The 26030-nt window shown below is 47.6% G+C and overlaps 1 pseudogene across 1 annotated transcript; it reads left to right on the forward strand.

The window, feature by feature from the left end:
* The first annotated feature begins 24188 nt into the window (after positions 1-24188).
* LOC309560561 lies at positions 24189-25732 on the forward strand (annotated as a pseudogene). The gene has a single exon. The product of its transcript is annotated as an uncharacterized misc_RNA (transcript).
* Positions 25733-26030: the final 298 nt, after the last annotated feature.

The raw sequence follows: 26030 nt of genomic DNA on the forward strand, positions 1-26030 counted from the left end.
AAAGTTGAGAGAGCTAAAGTCATATACATTGTGTCAGTGTGTTATTTAACCAGTTCTGGACCGGAAGGATTTGCCCCCTTAATGACCAGGCCATTTTTTGTGATTCGGCACTGCATTATTATAACTGACAATTGCGTGGTCGTGTGATGCTGTACCCAAATAAAATTGATGTCCTTATTTTCACACAAATAGAGCTTTCTTTTGGTGGTATTTGATCACCCGTGCAATTTTTTATTTGTTGCGCTATAAACAAAAAAAGAGCGACGATTCTGAAAAAAAAAAAAAATAATTCAGTTTCTGCTATATAACATATGCTATATAAATTCCCGAATTTTAAAATCAAATTTGTTCATCAATTTAGGCCTATTTGTATTCTGCTGCATATTTTTAGTAAAAAAAAAAAGATCCCAATAAGAGAATATTGATTGGTTTGCGCAAAAGTTATCGCATCTACAAAGATTTATGTCTACAAAGATTTATGTCATTTTTTTTCATTTATTTTTTTTTACTAGTAATGAGGGCGATCAGCGATTTTCAGCGGGACTGCGACATCAGCAGCAGACAGATCAGACCCCTAGCTGACATTTTTGGGGGGACCAGTGACATAGTAATCAGTGCTAAAAATATGCATTGTTACTGTACCAATGACACTGGCAGGGAAGGGGTTAACACCAGGGGCGATCAAAGGGTTAAATGTGTCGCTGGGGGGTGCTTTCTAACGGTGTGGGGGATGGACTTATGGAATGAACACAGGGACCTGTGTTCCTAAATAGGAGGAACACAGGAGCCCTGTGTTCATTGCTGACAGAACAGCGGTCTGCCTTGTTTAACCGGTTGCCGACCGCCGCACGACTATATACTGCGGCGGTCAGCCCCGGCCAGGCAGAGTGACGTATCGGTACGTCACTCGCCTGTCACTGACTTGCGAGCCTATAGCGAGCGGGCGCGCGCCCGCCGAGGCGCGCGCCCGCCGCGGCTCGTTCACAGGCAAGTCAGTGCGTGTGACCGGCGGACTCGATGTCCGCCGGCCACACTACGATCGCTCCTGTGAAGGGAGAAAGACAGAGCAGCTTGTGTAAACAAGCTGCCTGTCAGTTCTCCCTGTGTAAAAGTAAAGATCTGACCGTTCTACTATGTAGAACGGTTGATCTTTGCTTTTACACCAATAGCAATGTCCCTACACAGTAGAAAGCACGCCCCTAGGACACACTTAACCCCTCCCTTCCCAATAAAGTTAACCCCTTCCCTGCCAGTGTCATTTTTGCAGTAACAGTGCATATGTATAGCACTGATTACTGCAGTAATGTCACTGGTAACCCCAAAAGTGTCAAAAATGTCAGTCAAGGGTCCGATCTGTCCGCCGCAATGTCGCAGTACCGAAAAAAAAATCGCAGATCGCCGCCATTACGCGTTAAAAAAAAAAACACCAAAAATGACAAAAATCTTTCTCTTTGTTAGTAAACGCGGTAACTTTTGCGCAAACCAATCAAAATACGCTTTTTGCGATTTTTTTTACCAAACATAGGTAGCATAAAACAAATTGGCCGAAAAATGTTAAAAAATTTTGATTTTTACTTTTTTTTTTGGGGAATTTCATATAAAAAAATGTGAAAAATATTGTTATTTTTGCAAAATTTACGCTCTTTTTTTGTTTATAGCGCGTGATCAAAAAATCGCACAGGTGATCAAATACCACCAAAAGAAAGCTCTGTTTGTGGGAAAAAAAGGACGTCAAATTCGTTTAGGTACAGCGTCGCACGACCGCGCAATTGTCCGTTAAAGTCACGCAGTAAAAAATCGCAAAAAAACCCCTGGTCCTTTAGCAGCCAAATCCTCCGGGGCTTAAGTGGTTAAAACGGCAGATCGCCATTCTGTCTCCCGTCAGCTTCCCGTCTGGCGAATGGGCGCGCGCGCCCCCATGAGCGCTTCAGCGAAGCGACGTATGGGTATATGTACGGCGGCTGGTCGGCAAGTGGTTAAAGGTTTACACAACATGTCTGAACCTAGAGTGTCAGGAGGGCTGGAAAGTTCACAGGGTCAAGGCTGCGCAGAGGAACATGCAATTTCAAGCAAACCACAAGGGGGCAGTGCTACAAATGCATACACGTCTCAGTTTTTACACTGTGCACACCACTGCACATATATGATGTGAACAGGGCAAATAGAAAAAAATGTTTTTAATGTGCCCTTGCATTGATACTCATTGGTCTATGGTGATGAATGCCACTCAACAGAATTGGTGTGAATGAGCCCTAAAAGAAATCTCAGAACGCTTTCTAAGTTGCACACATTGCAATGTTTTGGAAAGTATTGACTTATTGCTTTTTACTTGTAGCACAACCAGAACTAAAAAAAAAGTGAAATAATAACCATTGTCCACTTGTATGATCTTCAGAGCAGTCAGTTCTTTCTTTCATGCTATGGCTGAGTGTCCCATTTTCTAGGGGTTTTTTTCTTGGTAAGGCGCCTGAACTCTGCCTCCAGTGTGGGTGTGTGTGATCTCTGCTCTGGATATCCAGTGGTGGCAGAGAAGTGTAATTGGTTGCAATAATCAGCGATGAGTAATGCTCACAAAGTCTTCTTTGCAGCTCTCTGGGGGTATTGGTCTGTCTGAAAGGGAATTTTTACTTTGCTTGTTTGGGCCCTGCTGCGTATTTCAGGATTATCCCGGATCTCTGAAAGCTATTTTAAGGCCGGATTATGGGTGATTAAGTGGGGTTTATATAGGCTTTTAGCCAGCGCTTCATGGTCTTAAATTTTTACAGTAGATTTTGCCTCTCTGGTTATTTATGAAGTGCTTTAACTGAAAGTCTTTTCTTTTTTTTTGGGTCATTTGGACAAGGGCAGACATCCTGTGTTTAGAAGGCAACTTCTAGGCAAAAGGTAAAATCCGTGAGTTATCAGCTAATGCTGTCTGGGAATGTTACTGTATTAGAAAGTTCACTTAATTTACATTTACTCTGAGCTTTGGGCCCCTTTCACACAGGCGGACTGTTCAGATCCGCCTGTTCGTTTTTTTGGCGAATCTGAACGGTCCCCCCATGCATTCCTATGGGGGATCGGATGTCAGCGGAGACATGTCCGCTGACATCCGACCCGATCCGATCCTTCAAATCTGGACAGATGGAAACCCTATTTTCCATCCATCCAGCGGATCGGATCGGATGAAAACGGACCGACGGTCCATTCCCATCTGATTTCCCCCATAGAGATGCATGGGGAACTGACAGCTGTGTCTCCGCACACAGCGCGGAGACACAGCTGTCATCCTTCTGCTCAGCGGGGGACCGGCGGCTCGATCCCCCGCTGAGAAAAACGGAATCCGTCTGACGGACGGATAGTGTGAAAGGAGCCTTAGCAGGTTTTTCACAGTGCTTCTGGAGGGGACTGCAGTATTTGCCATAAGTCTCAGCTGTACAACCACCCCTTCTATTAGCAGCAGAAAAGTGTTGGTGCTGGAACTATGGACCATACCAATTGCATTTCAGGGGCTATAAATAAGGCCTTGCAGAATGTAATGATACTTGAAACAAAAAAAGATGTAGTAAGTGGTCAGCCATCAACACAGAATGAAAACCAGAGTAAAAATTAAATCTACTCCACAGCAGCCTTTCTAAACATTGTTAACACCGAGGAACCCTTGAAATAACTTTCAGGTCTCAGGGAACCCCTGCTAATAATTACTATATCTACAGTTCATGGTACATACAGTAAAGTCTAGTACACACGGGCCGAATATCAGGTGGCATCAGCCGGTTCAATAGAACCCAGCCGACATTCGGCCCATGTGTACTGCAATCGGTCCGACAAAAAAAAAATACTGACCGGAGTCTTCTGGCCAGGGGGGCTGTCCCCTTGTTGGGACATAATAGAACAGCAGTGGACATCGCTGTACTGAAGTCAAATAGTTAGTACAGCTGCTCCTCCTAAGCTGTCAGTTTTTTTCGTTCAACCCTGCAGGGTTGAATAAAAAAAAAATACTAGTGAGTACTAGGCTTATGTGTGAAAGTCACTAGGTGGAATGCTTCTTATATGTGTGGACATTGGGAAGAATCTCCCCTTACAGATATCTAAAAGGATCATTGGTGTCAGTGGTTGCTTATCTGAGGAGGCAGAAACTGCTAAAGGAACCCTGGTAACCTCTTGAGGACCTTAGGCTTCCACGGAACCCTGGTTGAAAAAGGCTTTTCAAAAGTTTTAGGTTTTGGGTTGTGATATCACTTTAGTTTCCACGTTTGTACATCAGCCATTGCTAGGAAAGGGACCCATAGGCAGGATCCAGTGCCGGCACATATACACACATCCTAAAAAGGAATTTTGGCTTTACTGTACCATGTAAAAGCAGACAAAGACCCAGTGTTGGGGATTACATTGGAAATTGGGTCCAATTAATGTTCTGGACACAGACAGCAGTATTCTGTCAACAATTTTTAACCAGGTTCAGTTGCAAAATCAACTGACCTGGATCAAAGTGACCCACCACCCAACACCTATCATTTTTTTTTTTTTTTTTAAACAAAATTTTATTGGAGTTTTTGAAATACAAAAACCATAAACATATGGAAGAAAACAAATGAACATATCAGTAAACCATACAACTGTACCCATACAGATAGGAGGAGAGGACACGAACTGCAATTGCACTAGGTGTCGTGTGGGGATGAAGCAGAGAGGGAGGAGGGGGAGGAGGAGGGGGAGTGGGGGGGGGGTATTGAGTAACTGGGAAGAGTAATACCGAAAGGGGGGGGGGGTGATAAATAAGAAAAAGAAGTCAAGTAAGAGGACAAGATAAGAAGAAAGGGAGGTTCAAGTCGGCACAAAGATTCTAACGTATTAGGACAAGATGCTCACAGTGTCACACAATAATTTCCAATCAGGGTGTTCCAGATGAAGGCTGGGGAAAATAAGACAGGTACGAGTTCCACTTGGCTTGGAAGCGTGCGGGGGAACCCGACAATAGCTTTACATCTAGTAGTTCCTTAACCATAAGTGAACTAAGAACGTCGTGCACCCCCTGGATCTTGGGGGGTCGTGGGAAGTCCACTTCCTGAGGATAGACCTTCTGGCGACCATGAGACATGTGGATATCCAGGGTTTGTTCTGGTATAATATAACTGACTGTTAGGACCATGAAGATTTCCGAACAGAAGGAGGAGTGGGTTGTTTATTGGGGGTAATCTTGATACTGTTGTAACTAAATGCTGTACATCCAACCAAAACTTGGAGATTTGAGGACAGTCCCAGAGTCTGTGGGATAGGGTTGGTCTATGCAGTAGACACCACGAACATGCTTGAGCTGTGGGCGAGGTAGCAGAAGATGCAAACGGAGAGTAGGCCCTATGCATAATCTTTAGTTGTTGTTCCCTCCAGAATTCGTTTTCAATGAATTTACAGATCGTATTAAAGCCGCTGACAATGGAGGTGAGCAAAGTGAGGATAGTGAAAGACATTCTTCCAGGGTGTTGGTGGATCAATGTCTTTTCTATGGAGACGGTGGTTTAAGAGGGGTTTATAGACATCCGATAGCGTTAATTTCCTGATTTGAACTAAGGAATCTAGCAAAGAGTCACAGGAGCGCTTGCTCTTATCCGGGCATAAGTCTTCAGTGAACTTTGTGGCTTGTTGGAGATGCAGAAAATGGTTAAGTGGTATATTGTATAGGTCACAAAGTTCTGAGTAGGGGCGTGGGCGACCCGAGTTAGGGTCAAATAGCTGATGAGCAAGGGAGAGACCATTGTCGGGCCATGTAGAGAAGGGCAGGTATTGTCTGGTTTGCGGAAACAAGGGGTGGCCCATGATTGGGAGGTATTTGGAGAAACGGGAAGACAGAGATAATAACCTTCGACACTTCCCTCCATGCTATCACAGTATCTCGCAACAACAGATTATTTCTCAGACATGCCGGTATAGTGGGTAAAGAACAATGTAAGAGAGCTGCTAAGCTAAGAGGTGACACCATGTGGGATTCCAATTCAAAGTTAGCAAATCTAGACTTCCCTGTGATCCAGTCAAGACCCACCCTCAGAAGACAGGATAAGTTGTAGAGTCTAATGTCTGGAATGTTGCCCCCTCCCCCTCTCTTCTGGGACCTATCATCTTTTATGGTGTCAGTTAAAGCTATTGGCAGGAGCTTGGGCTCATCTGCTTGGCAATTTTTCTTATCAGGCAATGGTTAAAATTGTCCAAAAAATTCTGTGTGTGGCATACAGAAAGCTACTGGTCTTGGCAAGGTTTTTTTGGCAGAAAAACCAATTACAATTTCAATATGAATTACAAATTTGAAATCAACCTTTTAGCACATCCGTTTTTCTTTGCCTACAATGTGAAACTATTGTGCATGAAAGCTCATTTTCTGTAGCTGGAAGCAACCTTCTGCTTCTATATGTACAGTATATGCAGATGTATACAACCAAGATCTCTAATTTAAGTCTAGATTTAGATGCCCCTCCTTGTCATTTTGAGGAATAATTTTGTATGGCACCGGATCACTTGGTTTTAGGTATGGATCTTATTGGTAGGTTTTGTCTGGCATAGGAAGTTTCCCTTAAAGCAGCCATCTGGAATGAAGGCCCGTTTTTCCTGATTAGCAAGTCCTACTCCATTCATGCACTTTAAACTGAAACACAGATTGTTTTCTAGAGCTGTCGCATTTTGTGACTGTGTGGTTTGCTCTGTAGAGGAGGTCCTTACTGTTTATTGAACAGCCTTTGGATAAGCATGCCATACAACAGAGGTACCTACCACAGAGTGTTGTCTTATGCGTAATTCAGTAGGTCAAAAAATTGGGCCACTTTGTGACTTTATTTTGACATGGAGCAGATGTAGAAGCTGTAACTTCTGGCAGAGAGGAGATGATTGAAGGCAGGGCACTGAGTGTCCTCTGGATAATGTCAGTGCTGTGAGGACTGGGCATGTGCGTGTGTGTCTGCCAACAATGTCTTCCTCATTCCTGCCCTCTGCTTGTGCCCAATGTCACCTCACATGACGATAGACATGTCACCAGACACCAGCCTCGTGTTTTACAGTGTCTGAAAGAAGAACTGTCTGTGTGTCCTCCATTTCACTACCCAGTGATGGTGTCACTGTCATCCAGCAGAAACCTAACTGGCTGTCAGGGACAGTAAGTGTAAGTCAGTAGCTGGCAGCATGTGAAACACAGAGCCAGGTCACAGGGAGATTTTTTTTAACCACTTGCCGACCAGCCGTCATATGTATCCTGCGGCAGGTCAGCTCTGTTACGCGAAACAATGTACATGTACGTTGCTTCGTGTAGCAGTTAGTGTGGGCGCACATGCACCGATTGGCTAGACGGGGAGCAAATCAGCGGGTCCGGCGAGCACGATGTCTCCTGGGCACCCGTGATCGCTTCCCATGGAGACAGACCGGCGGTCTGCCGATGTAAACACGGCAGACCGCTGTTCTGTCAGTGATGAATACAAGGATGCTGTGTTCCTCCTTTTTAGGAACACAGGTCTCTGTGTTCATCCAGTGAGTTCATCCCCCACAGAGTTAGAAAGCACCCCCTGGGCACACATTTAATCCTTTGATCGCCCCTGGTGTTGACCCCTTCCCTGCCAGTGACATTAGTACAGTAACAGTGCATATTTTTAACACTGATTACTGTAGTAATGTCACTGGTCCCCCTAAAAGTGTCAAAAGTGTCAGTTACAGGTCCGATCTGTCCATAGTTTTATAGCAGAAAGTAAAAACGATTGTTTTGGTTTTTTTTCAGAATTGTCGCTCTTTTTTTGTTTATAGCGCAAAAAAAAAAAAAAAACCACAGAGGCGATTAAATAGCACCAAAAGAAAGCTCTATTTGTGAGAAAAAAAAGGACATCATTTTTATTTGGGTCAGGGTCGCACGACCGCGCAATTGTCAGTTAAAATAACGCAGTGCCGTATCGCAAAAAAAAAGCCTGGTCATTAAGGGGGTAAAACCTTCTGGTCCTTACGTGGTTAAAGCAGTTGAGTTATCAGTCATATAAACCTCTGGTGTGGAGCGGAATCTAGCTTGTATAATAGTGGGGAAGGTGGAGAGGAACAGGGTGGTCTAGAAGATGGTACCCAAATGTCTCTGTTACTATAACATGCTTTTTTTTAAAGGATGTAATGTCTTTTTATTAATTTACCAGTATATTTTTACAATGTAAGCATACAAATACACACATTATCAGTCAAAAGTAAAAAAATAAAAATGGGTAAAATAATGAAAATAAAAGAGGGGGGGGGGGATATAAATACATTAAAGCGGAACTGTAGTCTGCTCACATAATTTATAATAAAAACATCTTTGCTATTCTGAAGCTTTCCTCCAACCACTTTGCATATTATTTTAGATATACAATGATTCTCTACTTGCCAAAAATGCTGCAGAAATCTCACATACACACACACACACACACAAATATATATACACAGACACACACATATATATATATATATATATATATATATATATATATATATATATATATATATATATATGGACACACACACACACATATATATATATATATATATATATATATATATATATATATATATATATATATACACAGACACACACCACTTGTTGCCTGCTCATTTCTCCTCTCTGGATGAATACTCATGGATCTCTGCAGTCTCCTGTTATCTCCGCCCTCATCCAGCCCCCTCCAGCTCTGCAGCTAACTCATCCCTCCCTCCCTTGCTTGCAAATTTTACAAGAGTGAGTGAGAGAGCTGTACATGATTTTATTAGCCTAGACAAATGACCAGACAAGAAAGAGGAAGTGGACTGTATAAGGTATTTACTGGCAGGAACAAAAATGTTTTACTATCTAAAGTTAAACCAACAAGGGCAGAGGGTTTAATAGATTTAAAGATGAAAAAAATGACTAAAGAGCCGCTAAGAATTCCAAATACTACGTACAATTTAAAACAATTTCCCTATAAATGTACTTTCTTGTAGAAAAGGGGGGGGGGGTTGAAATAGGTGTTTCAACCCATATAAATACCTCCTGGAGAGGCTTACATTAATAACATTCAAAAATCCCATACTTTCTCTCTGAATTAGATCTGTGAGAAGTGTTGCTTCCATGTAGTCCATGTATTCTAGAATTTTTCGTAGCTCCCCTTACACTTATGAACCCAGCATTCAGCTTCCATGATCCTATCTACCCCTAACCTCCAGTCTAGCAATGTAGGGGCACTGATGACTCCTACAATATCGGGGTATAAGCAGGACCAGATTAACGTAGGGGCTATTGGAGCTGCAGCTCCAGGCCCCTACCTTTATATAGGCCCCAGGTTGGCCATATTTACTGTTACCGCTCTTCTGTCACTTGTAAACACAGAAGTCTGGCTTCTATGCTCGCTTCCCCAGGCAGCTCCCTCAGAACCTCCCCACACAGCACGAAGGCCGGACAAGGAGGGACAGTTGCCGATGCATGGATGTGTTTATGGGCTTCAGAGACAGCATCCCATGTGGAATTAGGCATGCATGGCTGCACCCTTCCTCCTCTGGGTGCATGCCAAGGCACGGCCCTTAAGGCCCTTCAAAATCCTCAGCACCAAGCCCATGATGCTCTTAATCCGGCCCTGGGTATAAGACTTTTGGCAGCATCTAAAAAGAAAGGTAATACTCAGTTCCTATAGCCTTTGACTAAGATTACCGTGTTATGAAATAAGATTTGAAGGGGATCCTTACTAACTGGCAGAAGTGATATTCTGTTTATCCATGTTAAAATATCCTCCCAATATTTTTGTATTTGAATGGCATTGCCACCATAAATGCATAAGTGTTTTTGGTTATGGTGTAACCTAGTATTTATCCTAAAGTAGGGTGACCAGATGTCACCGGTTTTCAGGGACAGTCCCCGGACAGAGGACACTATCCCCGGAGCCAGTCTGTCCCCGGATTTGTCTTCGAGTTGCAGGGACAGCGCTAGATGCAGGGCCGATCGTGGGTGGGTGCTGAGGCAGAGGGGGGTGCTGAAGCCAGTGGCATACCAACGGGTGGCAGTCCACCCCAGATGCCACACATTGGGGGGGGGGGCAGGCTGGTGGCGTCACCCACTGTGTCAGCTTTAATTTGAATCGCTGGGCGCGCGGCATCACCCAAAGTCCCTCCTCCTGATTTGGCTCCTTTGATAGACAGCACACTTGTCCAATGCCGGACGTGTGCTGTCTATCATAGGTAGGAGCCGATCCAGGAGACGGGGCTTGTGTGACGGCGGGCGCCCGGCGATTCAAATTGGAGCTGACACAGCAGGCGACGCCAGTCTGTGTGATGATCCGACCGGCTCTCCTCTTCTCTCTGATCCCCTGCACTGGTGATGCTACATAGATCGGCACTGGCGAGGCTGCATTGCTGGGCACTGGCCAGGCTGCATTGCTGGGCACTTGTCAGGCTGCATAGATCAGCACTGGAGAGGCTGCATTGCTGGCCACGGGTGGGGCTGCATAGGTGGGCACTGGTCAGGCTGCACAGGTAGGCACTGGTCAGGCTGCATCGCTGGGCACTGGTCAGGCTGCATCACTGGGCACTGGTGAGGCTGCATTGCTGGGCACTGGTCAGGCTGCATCACTGGGCACTGGACAGGCTACATTGCTGGGCACTGGTCAGGCTGCATTGCTGGGCACTAGTGATACTGCATTGCTGGGCACTGGTCAGGCTGCATTGATGGGCACTAGTCAGGTTGCATTGCTGGGCACTGGTCAGGCTACATTAATGGGCACTGGTCAGGCTGCATTGCTGGGAACTGGTCAGGCTGCTTTCCTGGGCACTGGTGAGGCTGCATTGGTGGGCACTGGTTAGGCTGCATTGCTGAGCACTGGTCAGGCTGCATCACTGGGCACTGATCAGGCTGCATTGCTGGGCACTGGTGAGGCTGCATTGGTGGGCACTGGTGAGGCTGCATTGCTGGGCACTGGTCAGGCTGCATTGCTGGGCACTGGTGAGGCTGCATTGGTGGGCACTGGTGAGGCTGCATCTGTGGGCACTGGTCAGGTGGCATCGCTGGGCACTGGTAAGGCTGCATTGCTGGGCGCTGGTCAGGCTACGTTGCTGGACACTGGTCAGGCTGCATTGCTGCCAACTGGTGAAGCTGCATTGGTGGGCACTGGTAAGGCTGCATCGCTGGGCACTGGTCAGGCTGCATTGGATGATGGGCACTGGTGAGGCTGTATTGGATGATGTGCACTGTTGAGGTTGCATTGGATGGGTACTGGTCAGGCTGCATTGCATGGGCACTGGTCAGGCTTCTTTGGATGGGCACTGGTCAGGCTTCTTTGGATGGGTACTGGTCCGGCTGCATTGGATAGGCACTAGTGAGGCTGCATTGCTGGCCACTAGTGAGGCTGCATAGATGGACACTGGTGAAGCTGCATTGCTGGGCACTGGTCAGGCTGCATTCCTGGGAACTGGTCAGGCTGCATTGCTGGGCACTGGTGAGGCTGCATTGCTGGCCACTGGTGAGGCTGCATTGGTGGGCACGGGTCAGGCTGCATTCCTGAGCACTGGTCAGGCTGCATCGCTGGGCACTGGTCAGGCTGCATTGCTGGGCACTGGTGAGGCTGCATTGGTGGGCACTGGTGAGGTTGCATCTGTGGGCACTGGTCAGGCGGCATCGCTGAGTACTGGTAAGGCTGCATTGCTGGGCGCTGGTCAGGCTGCATTGCTGGGCACTGGTCAGGCTGCATTACTGGGCACTGGTCAGGCTGCATTGGATGATGGGCACTGGTGAGGCTGTATTGGATGATGTGCACTGTTGAGGTTGCATTGGATGGGTACTGGTCAGGCTGCATTGGATGGGCACCGGTGAGGCTGCATTGCTGGCCACTAGTGAGGCTGCATAGATGGACACTGGGGAAGCTGCATTGCTGGGCACTGGTCAGGCTGCATAGATGGGCCCGGCTGAGCCTTGCATTCTTTATGTAGCTCACTCCTGAGCCCTGCATTATTTATGTAGCATGCTCCTGAACTCTGCTCTTTGATTTTTCTCTTATCTTATTTTATCTTATTTTCATAGCATTTGGTAGTCATATCTCAAAAAATTCTAAGAAGTATCTTTTCATTTTTATCTCATGGATGAAATGTGAGAAATAACGTATATATCATAAATCCATAAACACATACCACATACACTGCAGACATAATTTGAGGAAAATATGCTTATAAAATAGTTTACCATTTGCCAATAAAATGTAATTTTAAAAATCTGGTCATCTTATCCTAAAGATGATGTCAAGGGCCCTGGCACTGGTATATGGCAGAGTGATATTTAATCACTTGTGGCAGAGTACATTGCTCCTGCTTCTCTTAAGTGGCACAGCTGTTGCTGTAGTAACAAGGATAGGTGGGGGTGGGGGGAGGGGGGTGTCACTGTACTAATATTTTCTATGGACACCATGTCACATAAACTGTCAGATGTTCCATGTCTGATCTAATACTTTGTTGCACTTCATTGTGAGTGGAACACCAATGCACCTGAATCGCTGCACAGCACAACACATGGTGTCCTGTGCATGGTGCTGCTATAAAATGCAGTCTGTTCAGTTTATATGTGTGTTACAGTCCATTTATTTTGCATGGTCTGTCTAACACACAGCAACTTGTCTCAATGCATGACAATGTGTGCGTTTGTGGCGCACAGCCCTGTGTTGTGAATGAGCCCTGAAAGGAAATTAATTTTCCCAATAACTGTGCAGTGTGACAGCCAGGCTATACGTTCTGACCAATCTATACGCCGTCAGGTAGAAAATCACGCTACACAGCTGTTGGAAAGATTTGCTGATTTAACAGATCACATCAGATACAAAAAAATATATAAACAAGAGGAGGACTGAGAACCTTTGTCCTGGGGGATAAGCACAATCATCATGATGGGGACAGATTTCTGTGGGCTAATGTAAGTGAGCCATGGTGCTGGTGTGTGCTCTTAAAGGGCATGGTTTATTGTGACCCACCTTCAATCCTCCAGCATCTGCTTGGGGGGGGGAAGTAGGTGGTCAGTTGTTTGTCACGTCCTCAATGCTTTCCCATTAATTTGTTGGGTGCCAAGCACTTGGTCAAATGGAAGGCCAACCCCCGTGTGGGTTCTTCTGAGCTACGTTAGGCACCTTTGTACCGGGTCACTTTACTACACATGCATAGTTGCCAACATTTGAAAAAAATTTCCAGGGACACTTTGCAGCACAGCTATCAATTACTTACCACACCCACTTCCCTGAAGCTCCGCCCACTCCGCATAATTAATCTCCGCCTATTTATCAGATTATAGGGTCTACTTCATAAAGAGAGCAAGGCCCGAAGCGAAAAAAAAAAAAAAAAATAGCGCAGGGCAGACATGACCATGTGAAGAGGGGAGACAGGGCAGGTGTGAGTTAAATTAAATTGTTTTGAGTTGGGGGGTATTCAGGGATTGGTGTATCAGGTTTGGGAGGGGTTGAGGTACAGTTAGGAGGGGTGGCCCCTCAGATTGGAGGTCAGTGGAAGTTCAACGGACGAAGGAAGAAGAAGCTTGGTCACCCACCTTTTTCACTGCAGAGCATCTCACCTCAGCTTCCCTGGTCTGTGATGGCGGATTTGGACGTTTTGCTGGAGCAAATTAAGGCCGCTGCCGCGGTGAAGGGGACTGAGTGGCTCCGGTCCCAGGTCTCCACGTTGATGGGGGTTCAGGACTCTGCACAGGATTCGGAGGGGCTTGCGGTCCCACGGGCTCGGCGGTCACGGCCGCCGGAGCGTTTTTCACCGGACCCTTCCCCTCGAGCTCAGCGTCATCCTAGGAGCCCCGACAGGGACCCTTCAGGGCCGCCGGCTAAGCGTACTCCTGCTGCGGCCGTGCGCGCCTCTGGGAGGAATCCTCTGCATGGACGGAGCTCTGGGGGTAGTGGGGGGAGGCGGCCTTCGGTCTCTCCCCGTCCCTCTCGCCAGGGTGCTACTGGACTGGCGGGCTCCCCTACTGGCGATGCTCCGGTCGGAGGGGTGCCTCGGCGTGGGAGCGGCTTCATGGCGGCCGGTGGCAGCAGTGATCGGCGGGACTCGGAGTCGGCCTCGGCTGGGCGCAGAGAGATGACGCGGCGGGGCAAGTCACGTGGCCGGGTCATCGGAAGTTCGGCTGGTTCACAGAGGTCTCCGTCGGGCGGAGCTGGAGTACGGGGGCGTGGACGCCTGTCGCTCGGCTCTGCAGATGGCGGGAGTGCGACACCTGGTGGACGGAGGTCGGCGGTGCCCGGGGACGATCGTTCGGAAGGCGAGGTGTCCGGATCGGATGTGGAAGAGGATGTCGGTGGTCGGTCGGCGACGAGGGAGGCTGGATCGGCGGCTGGGGGCGCCCCCCCTGGGCAGACAGGTGAGGTCACAATTCCTTCTCTGGCTTTGTCTGATTTGCGGGGCTTGTTTGATGTGGGGGGTGGGAGTGCTGGAGGGGCTCGGGGGGTGGGGGTGTCCCGGCCAGTGGGGGCGGGGACCCCGGAAGGGGGTGATGATGGGGGTTTGAGGGGCTTCCTCCTGGGTCTACGGGACCTCTTGGGGCGTTTGCCCCCGGGGGACGGGGGCCGCTTGTCTCCAGCGGCGGCTTGGGTGCCTCCGGCGGGGGGCTCGGGCACGGAGCCGGGGGGGGCCCCGGGGCTGGCGGGGCCGTCTTCCACGGGGCTAGTTGCAGGGGGGGCTGGGGCCCCTCCCCAGGTTGTTGGTGCGCCGGCAGTGGTGGCAGTGACGGCCGGGGCGGCGGGGGACAAGACCGGGACGGCGAAGGAGGGGAAGGCGGACGCTGTTCGCCTGGACGATTCAGCGAAAGGTGAGGTATATGTTTGTTTTGAGGGCCCATTGGGGGCACATTTGAAGCAGGAAGTCCGGGAGAAGATCTGGAAGGGTGAGTACGTGGAAATCTTCACGCTGTTGCCCCTCGAGAAGTTTCACCTGGACAGGGTTAAACCGGAGGAGCGCAAGAAGGAGGACGAGGAGGCGCGACGCTATCGGCTTATCCCTCGGACCTTCGCCAATTGGCTGCAGGCCTTTGCCATTCTGGCGGGCGTCATAGGGGAAAAGGCGCCGGAAAACTGCTCGGCCCTGTTCTGCTACATGGACGCTGTAGGGGAAGCCTATCGGGTTTACGGGGGGTCGGCCTGGCTGCGGTACGACGAACAGTTCCGGCAGCGGAAGGCGGTTAGGCCGTCCTTGCGGTGGGACCACAAGGACATCAGCCTGTGGATGCGGCTCATGTCGTCTGCGAAGGCTCCGAATCAGTTTTTTCCAGGGGGGGCCGGTGGTTCTGCGACCCCGGGACAGCCGGCCGCAAAGAGGAGGGGTTTCTGCTGGCAATTTAATGAGGGTTCCTGTAAGTTCGGTGGCACATGTCGCTTCAAACATGAATGCTCCGGTTGCGGAGGTTCCCATTCCTTGGCTCGGTGTTTTAAGTCCGGAAAAGGGCGGTCCGGAGAGCCTTCGCACAAAGGGGACGACGCCGGTGAGGGTGGAAAGGCTGCGGCCTTTTCTAGATAGGTACCCCGATAGGGCGGCTGCCCGACTTCTGGGGGAGGGTTTTGCGGTGGGTTTTCGTATCCCTTGCTCTTTGGCCTCGGTGCCGCCGGTGGCGAGGAATTTGCGTTCGGCATTGCGCCACCCTTTGGTGGTGTCGGATAAGTTGCACAAGGAAGTGGCTCTCGGTCGCATGGCGGGCCCGTTCTCGGAGGTGCCGGTGCGTGACTTGGTGGTTTCGCCGTTGGGGGTGGTTCCCAAGAAAGAACCCAACAAATTTCGCCTCATTCACCACCTCTCCTTCCCAAAGGGTGGGTCTGTGAATGACGCCATCGACCCGGATGCCTGTACGGTGTCTTACATTTCCTTTGACGCCGCGGTGGCCTGGGTGCGACATTATGGGCGGGGGGCCTTGATGGCCAAATCGGACATTGAGGCGGCGTTCAGGTTGCTCCCGGTTCACCCGGACAGTTTTCGATTGCTGGGCTGCCGGTGGCAAGGGGCGTATTATGTGGATCGCTGCCTTCCTATGGGCTGCTCCATATCGTGCGCGCTGTTTGAGACCTTCAGTTCCTTTGTGGAGTGGGTGGTTCGGGAGGTTTCCGGTGTGAATTCGGTGATCCACTATTTGGACGACTTTCTGTGTGTGGGCCCGCCCTCTTCCAACGGGTGCGCGATCCTGCTTGCCACGTTGCAGCATGTGGCCGGGAGCTTCGGCATTCCGTTGGCCCCCGACAAGACGGAAGGCCCGACCACGGTGCTCAGCTTCCTGGGCATTGTCGTGGATTCGGAGGCCATGGAGTGTCGCCTACCGGAGGATAAATTGGGGGCTTTGAGAGCTGAAATTGAAGGGGTGCTGGGTTTGCGCAAGATTCAGTTGCGCAGCTTGCAGTCGTTGCTGGGTAAATTGAATTTTGCCTGCCGCATTATGCCCATGGGCCGGGTTTTCTGCCGACGGCTGTCGGCGGCGACTTCGGGGGTGAAGTTGCCCACTCACTTCGTCAGGCTCAACAGGGAACACAGGGATGACTTGCGTCTGTGGCACGGTTTTTTGGCCACATACAATGGTAGATCCTTGTGGATGGCCGGGCCGATCAGCAACTTTGATTTGGAACTGTTTACCGATGCTGCTGGTTCGGCGGGGTACGGGGCTTTTCACCGGGGGGCGTGGAGCGCCGCCCCTTGGCCGGGGGCATGGCAGGTAGCGGGGCTGGTCAGCAACTTGGTGTTGCTGGAACTGTTCCCGGTGGTGGTGGCCCTGGAGATTTGGGGGGCGGAGTTCAGGAACCTGAAGGTTCGCCTCCATTGCGACAATCTCGGGGTGGTTCAGGTGATCAACCGCGCGTCGGCTTCGTCTCAGCCGGTGGTGCGCCTCCTCAGGTATTTGGTGTTGCGGTGTCTACGGTTGAATGTTTTCCTGTACGCTGTGCACATTCCGGGGGTTAAGAATGATATTGCTGACGCGCTGTCTCGTTTTCAGTGGGACAGGTTCCGGGAGTTGGCACCAGCAGCGGAGCAACGCGGAGTCACGTGTCCGGAGTGGCTATGGGGGATTGCCTTGGGGTCCTCGCTGGATGGATCAGGAAGTCGGTGAGCGAGTCCACGTGGTCGGCTTATTGCAAGGTATGGTTGGAGTGGCTGGAGGTGTTGCGGGTGGCATCGGTGGATCCTCTGGGTCCGGAGGTCAGGTGGGTGTTACTTTCTTTTGTCTCTGATCATTTTGAGAGGGGCGCGTCGGCTTCCGCTGTGGCTCGCAAGTTGTCCGGCTTGGCCTTTCTGTTTAAATTTCTGGGTTGTCAGGATTACACGAAGGACTTCGTGGTGAGACAAGCGTTACGGGGCTATTCCAGGGCTTATCGGAGGAGGGACACTAGGCGCCCGGTGTCCTTCGCTCTTTTGCAGGACGTCTGCCGGCAATTGGGGGAGCACTGCGCCTCGAGTTACGAGGTGGTGTTGTTTAAGGCGGCCTTTTCTCTCGCTTTTTTCGGGGCTTTCCGGATTGGGGAATTGGTCAGCTCCTCCCGGACGGTGCCGGGGGGCCTATTGGGTCAGGATGTCTCTGTCGGTCGGGAGGGGGTTACTATCCTCCTTCGACGGTCCAAAACGGACCAGAGTGGCAAGGGGGTCCGTGTCCGGTTGTTCGCGGTGCCGTCTTCACCGCTGTGCCCGGTAGGGGCGGTTCGGGATTACTGGGCAATCCGCCCTTCGCGGCCCGGTTCATTTTTAATGCATGCGGACGGGTCGTCGTTATCTCGTTTTCAATTTGTATCGGTGTTCAGAAGGTGTGTGGGCTCTTTGGGTTTGGATGCCAGTAGGTTTGCATCTCATTCCTTTCGGATCGGGGCGGCCACTGAGGCTGCACGCTGGGGATTGAACGACGATGCGGTCAAACGCATTGGGCGCTGGGAGTCTAGGAGGTTCTTGTTGTACGTTCGTCCACAGCTGTTGGTGTAGGGTATGTACGGGGGGTGGTTTTGTCGTTGGGGGGGTGTGGGCCCGGCTGGTTATCTGATTATTGGTTGGTTTTCTTTTCCTTTTGTCCCCTTTTCTTGTAGGTTTGGAACCCTGCCTTGTTTGGATCGTGGGACACTCGTATGTTTTCTGGGGGGCCCGGAGAGCTGATGTGCGTCCTAATGGTAGACAACTTGGTTTTTCTCGGCACGAGGCTTGTGTCAGGTGGCTGGGGGTGCCGGGGCTTACTTGGGGCAGGGTCCTTCCCGAAGTGCATCGTTTCGCCCGGTTGGACAGGCAGCCAGATGTTTTGGTGCTGCATGCCGGGGGCAACGATTTGGGGGCCAGGTCCGCGCGGGCCTTGATCAGGGACATAAAGTTGGATTTCCTTCGGCTGCGCACGGCTTTTCCGGCGCTGCTTGTAGTTTGGTCGGATATGGTGGCCCGCACGTCCTGGCGCATGGCCAGGTCGGTCGCGCGCCTTAATAAGGCTCGGATTAAGTTGAACAAGGAAGTGGGGCACTTTGTGTGTCGGAATGGGGGGTTGGTGGTTCGCCACCTGGAGTTGGAAGTGGACACATGGCGGTATCTGCGGGATGATGGAGTCCACCTCAATGCGGTGGGTATAGATTTATGGGCCCTGGGATTACAGGATGGGATCCAGCGAGCCTTGAGGGTTTGGAGGGGCACGCAAGGGTAAGGTGTCACCCTTGGGTGCTGGTGGCGTTTTGTTGGTCTTTGCTGGCGGGGGAGGTGAACAGTTTAGGATAAGGGTATGGTTGGGACTCATCGTTGGTATGGGTCCCTATGGTGCATTCCATTTAATGTCAGTTTAAATGGAATTCAAAATGGTGGCACTGCGGGGAGTGGTTTGTCTCCGAGCCGGTGACGCGGCTGGAGGCCTATCAGGGCACAGGTCCCGCAGTGCAGGATTTGGAATTATTTGGAGGAGCCTCAAAGACCAACAGGCCTAATGACTGATTGTTTTATGTTTGTAAGGAATGTTTTTTCTCCTTATGTTAATTTTAAGGTAAAAGGGTTAATAAAATGGCTGCTGTGGCCAATTAACTCCAAGCACGGTGTGGTCTCAATTATTTAGGTAAAGGGAAAGGTTTATGGCATGGGGGTGGAGCCTTTGGCTTTAAGCAGCCTAAGAGTTTGGGGGTGACATCTATTCTACATTGGTCAAGCAAGGCCCGAAGCGAAAAAAAAAAAAAAAAAAATAGCGCAGGGCAGACATGACCATGTGAAGAGGGGAGACAGGGCAGGTGTGAGTTAAATTAAATTGTTTTGAGTTGGGGGGTATTCAGGGATTGGTGTATCAGGTTTGGGAGGGGTTGAGGTACAGTTAGGAGGGGTGGCCCCTCAGATTGGAGGTCAGTGGAAGTTCAACGGACGAAGGAAGAAGAAGCTTCCCACCCACCCTCCCTAATTTCTGGGACTGTTATGGTTGATTTTGATTCATGTCTTTTGTGCTTTCTGTCCTTTCTGGGGGAATTTTATATGGTCATTGTGGGAGATGGGGAGGTATCAATTTTATTTGCCCTCCATTTTGTATGTTCCCACTCCATTTTCTATATATCTTAGTTATACAAGCTTTGCAAATGTGTACGTGTTACAGTTATGGCAAGTTTCTGTTTGTGGTTTTTGATGAAATCATGTCAGGCGTTTCTAGCAATAAGCTATATGCCCTATATGGTATTAAGTGTACTCGCTTTTTTCCCGAAATGACGCTTGGTTTCCTTAAACTGTTTAACCAATAAGAACATAACAAGTATCCTATACTTATGCTATATGCCCTTACTCTTTTACTATATAAACCACAACGAGCCTATAATAAACTGAGAGTTGGTTTCACCATACATCTGTGTCCGTCTGTGTTACTTCCTGAAATCACTCTCCCAGGCCTGTCAGACACAAAGCGAGCAAAAGAAGTTAATGATGGTCCGGGACTATCATTGGGATCAGGGATCCCAGACACTAACAGCTGGGGGCTCGTATGCCGGGATATGAAGGTCATCCCTCGCGGACAACCACGCTCATTCGGTAAGTAGAAAAATCCTTTTCTATACAGCCGATTGTAGTGTGGCTCCGGGGCGGGACACTGACTAAAATCATATCAAAGTGAACCAAGGGGGTTGGTGTGTTCCGGGAACACACGCAACAGACCCATAATTGAAATATTTCAGGGAAATATTTTTAGTCTCAGGGAGACTTAAGAAGTGTTAGAGAAATTGCTCGTTTTGTGTCTGAAAAATCTTTAAGCTTTCCTTCTCTGTCGCATAGAAGTGTAAGATAATTTGTTTGTGTGGCCCAAAAGGTTTAGTTATAGTTATAGTTATAATTATATATGACTTGTAAAAAATTGCGCCTGCGGACTGTTAATATAACACACTGTTCCTGATAGCGACAGTCTCATTATTACTGTAAAAATTGACTGACCGATCGTAAGACAAATTAAGATAAATGTTTATTATGTGCATTGTTTGTTTGTCTATAATGGTAGGAAAACCTTCTTGATAGCCACTATACCTGGGAGTATCAGTCAAGACTCGGAAAAGTTTTTTTTGGTTGTTCCAAGAGGGGACATTCAGAGTCAAAAAAAAAAAAAAAAAAAGTATAAGGTTTAATATACATACACCAAGTGGCTTTTCAGGAGGGTTTTTAACCATAAAAAGGGTCTAAGGACCCAGATACATTTAAGTGATTTTGTGAATGTGTAAATCTTAGAGACATGTTTTGTTAAGTGAGAGAATATTGGATTTTGTTTATGGTTTTGTGAAATTATACTGAAGGTTTAGGTCTGATGCTGGCCATACATGATACAATTTTCTTACAATTTTCAGTGCAGTTTTCTTGAAATTTACCTTCAACTATGTAGTACAAACGTTTGCCTAATTAAAGACAAGTAAATTACAGAAAAAAGAGTTCTGTCCGTCCGCATTCTCTTTCAGTAAATGTTTAGTTGTAATATCTTTAGAATGAGGAAGTATCAAACCAAACAAAACCCATCCCCCCTGATCGAGGCGAGATATGTCGCCTGGGTCTCTGGTGGATGCACATTTATTAACCCTTGGATAGATAACCAAGCAAGATGGTCAGAAAAAAATAGGGAGTTGTAATATAAAGTACATGGAAAAAGCGGGGAGAATTGGAGATGCTAATATAAGTGACAGTTCTTTACCCACAGCAATTGCCTGTAGACCGGTAGACGGGTGAAACTGTTTGGTGGTTTTGGACTCTAGGGCTCCATTTCCACTTTTGCGACTTGTTGTGCGACTTGACACATGTCAAGTCGCATGATAGGTCAAAACCCATTATTTACAAATAGGACCGCTCAAACTGCTGCGACTTGAGTCGCAGCAACTTGAAAAAAGGTTTTTGCACTACTTTTGGGCGACTTCAGGGCAACTTGTCCCTCACAGAAGGAGGTCGCGCTGGGGTCCCCAGAAGTAGCTGCAAACAAATTGCACTACAAACTTGCGCTTGAAGTCGTGTGACTTTGTAGCCGCAATAGTGGAAACATAGCCTTAAAGCTGTGGTTAAGTGTCACTGCGGAGTAGCACAGTCTTAGGATTCAATAATTTGTCGGTAATTTAAAGTCACAGTACATGTTAATTATAAAACAGCACGTTTCTGATTGGGCTACTAAAACCAATATTACCTTACAAATGCCCCTGACCACACCTGCACCCCACGGTTTCGTTTTCCAAGGCAGATGTCGTTTTCTTTGCAGCCATTATATTATCTCAAACAAGCAGAAAATGTTTGTGTGTCAGATTCATTTAAAACTAGTAAATTTCCTTCCGTGTGAGAGGAAGTAATGGTCACTTCTGCAATTGCAGCTAGCAGAAGTTTCTAAAAAAAAAAAAAAAAAAAAAAAAAAATAATAAAGTTTTTTTTGAAAATTGGCACTAAGCCAAAAAGTTTTTAGTTCTTTATCTGATCATAGCATGCAAGTGGTATCTGATATGCCATCTCTACTGACAGCCATACCATCCGATGTTACCCACTTTACAGTGATTGGTTTAAGTAGTGTGTTTTTTTTAAGCGTCCTATTGGACGAGGAGACACAGCCATCTTTGTTTCTTATTTTTCAGTCAAGGTAACTTACCTGGTGTAGAAATGCCTTAGGGCCAAGCAGACAATTCAATTGTCCGCTCTATAGTTCTCCAGACCATGCAAGAGGGGATGGACACCTGCTCATGGTTCAGTCCCGCTACAATATGTATATGACATATGTAGTCACTCTGTGGAGGCCAGTCAGAGCGAGTGAGTTTATTGAAATGTACATGTATGTGGACACAAAGTGTCACAGGAATTATGACAGCGGTGTCAGGAAAGTGTTGTTCACCTTGGTTTTGTTCTCACAGAGAGTGATAGTAGAGTCAGTCACATAAGAGCTGCTGCTCTAGTGGGTCTTGCCAGCCCACAGTGGGTCTTGCCCGCCCACAGGATCATTGATTGTTATGGATCCGGACTACTCCTATCTATAATAACATTTTGAGACAAACCACAGGTCCAGAAATGTCACCAGAAATGTTAAATGCGTTTATATATCTGAAAACTGCTATGGTTGTAGCGCCTGCACTGGGCCTCCCAAATCATGGAAAAATGTTTTGTGTTTATGCAAGGGACAATTGTAAGACCATGACAGGTGTACTTGCCCAGGAGTATGGTGGTAAACTTTGCCCTATAAGTTTTTATCCAAAGATGGTCGCAGTCCAGGCCTAAAGGCATGCCTGAAGTGACTCTGAACATAGCACATAGCATCTTGTGAGATGGTAATAGGGATGGCCACATCATTTGCCCTAGGTAGGCCCCAGCTTTAAATGGGCTACTGGTATTAAAGGTTGTGTTACACCACAACATGATTTATAGGCAGCCATAGAAGGAGCAAGAGATGTTTTTGTAGTTCATTTCTTGCTCCAGGCCAAAATATCACATATTGTTAGAAGCCATAAACGCATGCTACAGAACAAGTTTTAAGGAATTGGGTGATGATTTAGAAAAAGTTGAAAATGGCCTTTTTTCTAAAAGAGGGGAGCTCTTGTATGTATCCCCGCAGCTAGTGCCCCACTATTTATTGCCTAGTATTGTGGAATAGGACACAGGGGGTGGGAAAGAACATATACAGTATTACTGGCAGGTTTTTTTTATTTGCAAGCCCATCTAAATTCATGAAAGCATATGTTGCTAGATGCATCACCTGTATTAGGTACAAACAATCCAAACATATAAGGCCAAACATGAGCATCTCCAATACCCATCAACCCCATTCACACATCTACAAATAGGTTTTTACATATAGGCCCAAAGCAGGGAAGAAATAAGAGTTCCTTTTAGTCAATAGTAGATGGATTCAGCAGATGATATGGGCCAAGAACCGCATGACTGCCTAGAAACTATTGAAAGTGTCACTTCACCCCGTGCAGACATGATGAAAGAGCTCATCACCAACCTTCTTCAGGCTATGTTGTTACCCTCAGAGTTAGCTATCATTCACTGTAGGGCACATACCAGAGGTACTGATGACATCTCCAAGGGCAACGCACTAGCAGACAAAATAGCAAAAGCAGCCGCACAACAGTTACCTTTAGGAGCCCTAAAACAAATGCCTGTCCTAACCCCCATCCTCCCCGATGATGCCCAGTTGATCACAGATCTACAAGCCTCAGCCACTGCTGAGGAATTGGAGGACTGGGGTTATCCTGTCTTGCAAAAGAATCCTATAACAGGATTAATTTGCAAAGAGGGGAAACCATGTATACCCCGTAATAGTGCTCCTATTTGCATTGCCCAGAATTCAGGTACAGTGGAAAGGATAAATAGGACAATCAAAGACGAGTTGAGAAAAAGTAAATTGGAATTTTGAATCAAGTGGAACGAAAAAGTTGCTCGCACCTTTCTTTTCTTTTCACAGGTATCAACCCATCACTTGAGGGAAGGAGATGAAGTAGCATCACAAGACCAAGGCTGGATTTCGTTTTGGACCAAAAGACAAAGGTAGTCGCAGTGACCAGAATCGCTGTCCTTGTGGAGAACCAACAAGCCTGGATCCATGCTACTCGAGTGAAATTGGTAAAGGAGGCTCCACCCCCAGAAGCAAGTCCAGATCCAGACCCAAGAGAGGTACTAACGGGGGCGGACGGCCCTGACCTCGAACAGGAAGGTCCAGAAGCAAGAGAGGTACTAACGGGGGCGGACGGCCCTGACCTCGAACAGGATAGTCAAGAAAAGGGGGATTCAGAGGCAGGCGGCCCTGACCCTGTAGAAGAATGACATTCCTGATAGCACCAGATTCTGGAAAACTTTGGCTACTTATAGGACTCGTATCATTTTCAGTCTTCTCTGTAGTATGGGTTACCACTAACTGTATTTATCATCCAGAAGACCTGGTAGGGCTACAGGCCATTTGCGGAGCTTCCAACACCCCAACACAGAGTAATGCACATAACAGACAAAAGAGAGATGAAAGCTCAAAAAGCCTTACAGATAAAATGTCATTGTTGCAATTTAAATATGCCTATGCCCAGAAGTCCGGATATGAAAAATGTTGGATATGTAGTAAACTCCATCCTAGCACAGCTAGAATCCCCCTAGTAGCGATACCTTTAAACTTCACCCCTTTTCTAAATGGTACACCTCCTGTTGTCCTCACCAATGTCACGAGAACACTCTCAAATGATACCCTCACTTTCCAAATTATTGGTAGAAGTCATTCCCCAGACTGGTGTTTTAGGTTGGGAAACTCCACCAAGGGAGCTGAAGTGTGCCAGCAAACTAAGATTAATTTCTCAATGACCTCGATGGACAGCTCCTTCTGGCACACCTCAGAACCAGCCCTAAACGCCACTCTGATGAACTTTCTTAACTCCAGTTCCACTTCCTCTTCCCCAATAGGACAGTTGTTGTCAAATTTAGCTTGGTCCAGTTATTCTGACCAAATAATGGCAATATTTCACAAACGTCCCCTAGCCTTGGGAAACAGTACTTATATTTGTTGTGGAAAGATTTGTCACCCTTGGATCCCTATTGCACCCCAAGGGTGGTGTTACCTCGCATCCCTAGTTCCCATCATGGGTGTAGTGGGAGACAACAAAGGAGGACATCTCCTTGAAGCTAGTATGTATCCTAGGTACCCCCTCAAACACCGCAATAAAAGGGAATTATTCCTTGAAAAGGATATGGTATGGGCCTGGTTCCCCTCATGGACCGGATGGGGAATAGACATGATGAAAAGGTTGAATAATTACTCTAAAATTCTCGGTGACATCCTAGATAAGAACTCAGGAGACATTACCAAATTAAATATAGAAGTGAGGGCAATTAAGAAACAACTTGAGCTCCATGACCTGGCCATAGAAAGTATGAGTGCTGCTCTTACTGGGTTATGTGAAGTTACGGAGGATTATGAATGTTGCACATGGATACGCAATACATCTGTTGAGATACCCGATTATTATGATATTATTGCACAACACAGGAAGGAAGTAGATAAGCTGCAACAGGAAGCCAGGAATATTGCTAAGACATGGAGTCCTTTAGTAATGTAGAGTTTGGAGTCGGAGGAATATTTTCCTGGTTGAAAAATATTGCTATGACCGTTATTATAGTCCTGCTCTTTTTGCTTTTTCTATTTGCATGCTTCAAGCTGGTAATGTGTATTATTGCTAGAGCTTCCAGGCCAAAGGTGAAGAACGTTTCAATGCTAGCCCACCAGTCTACAGGCTGCAAGAAACCCCCAACAAATAGCCCCAATGAATATATTAAGTATGTCAAGAGTCACAAACAAAAGGGAAAGAGTAATCTCACTATATAGAAAGAGGTTAGGGACAGTTAGGGACAGTTAGTCTGAAAAAAATCAATTGGGAGGGTTATTGATTTTAAGAGGGGATTGTGGGAGATGGGGAGGTATCAATTTTATTTGCCCTCCATTTTGTATGTTCCCACTCCATTTTCTATATATCTTAGTTATACAAGCTTTGCAAATGTGTACGTGTTACAGTTATGGCAAGTTTCTGTTTGTGGTTTTTGATGAAATCATGTCAGGCGTTTCTAGCAATAAGCTATATGCCCTATATGGTATTAAGTGTACTCGCTTTTTTCCCGAAATGACG

The sequence above is a fragment of the Pelophylax lessonae genome, assembly GCF_965119305.1.
Source record: "Pelophylax lessonae genome assembly, chromosome: 7".
NCBI classification, from domain to species: Eukaryota; Metazoa; Chordata; class Amphibia; order Anura; family Ranidae; genus Pelophylax; species Pelophylax lessonae.